We start from the raw sequence: 1201 nt of genomic DNA on the forward strand, positions 1-1201 counted from the left end.
TGCTGCTGCCACTGTGACAATCCATCTTATTGGGGTCTCCTTCTCCTTCTCTGATCTTCCGCCTTACCAAGCATGATGTCCTTCTCTAAGGACTGGCCCCTCCTGATGATATGTCAGTATGTATTAGAGACGAAGTATGAGAAATGAAGACTTACTATCCTGGCTTCTGAGAAGTATTCTGGCTGTATTTTTTCAACATGTGTTGTTGTCATTATTGTTAAGTGCTGCCAAGTCAGTTTTGACCCATAGTGCCCCTGTATAGGGTTTCCAAGGAGCAGCTGGTAAGCTTGAACCACCAACTTTGGGGTTCAAACTACTTTGCCATCCAGTGCATTAGCCCACAGTGCCACATCAGGACTCCAACACATAGGTCATAGTAAACTCAAAGTAAACTTTTATTCTTCTGCAAATGTTAGTCAAGTGACATGATATTAGTTTTTTTTTTTTTTTCAATGTTTTATTGTGAATTATGTGACAGTTTACATGGGAGAACATTAACCTTCCATTCATCCTATCTTATATTGTCTCATTGCCATGGTTACAATCCTCTTCATGCATCATCAACCTACCAAAGGGTATATCCTGCAAGCCTGTCCCCTGGTCGTCATCACATAGCCCCTCTCCCTCTCTGGATCTAAAGTCCCCAGCCGCTTCATCTCTCCATGTCATCATCTCTACCTCCATCCCTGGTGTCACTGCTTCTCTGGGTAGGGTCCCGCACTCTGCTCTTCCCCCTTGATGGTACCAGAGACTTCCACTCCTGGACTGCAAAGTCAATCACTCCCCTCTTTTTGCTACAAATCATCTACATTTACATTTCCAAACTTCACAGTCAGTCCTGAGAACAATTATTCACTATTGTATCACAAGACACCTATCCCCATCTCCTTTCACCAGCACCACATAGACAGATTGGATACTACTCAGTGGAGATTCTACCTTCCTCCATGCCCTCTGGATCTAGGCTCCCTCTTGAAACCTTGAAATTCAGTTACTTCTTGCCTTTGTAACCACCCCCCCCACCCCATTTTGGGTAGCCAATGTCCAAGTTGCTCATCCCTGTCTACCCTGTGTATCAAGGGGTGGGAATGATCTTCGCTGTGAAGATTTGTTCCCTCTTTTGAGCTACTGCATCCATAGTTGTAGGTCAAGTTCATCAAATTATATCAGATTACTCTTTTTTCCTCTTCTTTCTCCTTCT

Source organism: Chrysochloris asiatica, unplaced genomic scaffold (assembly GCF_000296735.1).
Source record: "Chrysochloris asiatica unplaced genomic scaffold, ChrAsi1.0 scaffold00058, whole genome shotgun sequence".
Taxonomy (NCBI): domain Eukaryota; kingdom Metazoa; phylum Chordata; class Mammalia; order Afrosoricida; family Chrysochloridae; genus Chrysochloris; species Chrysochloris asiatica.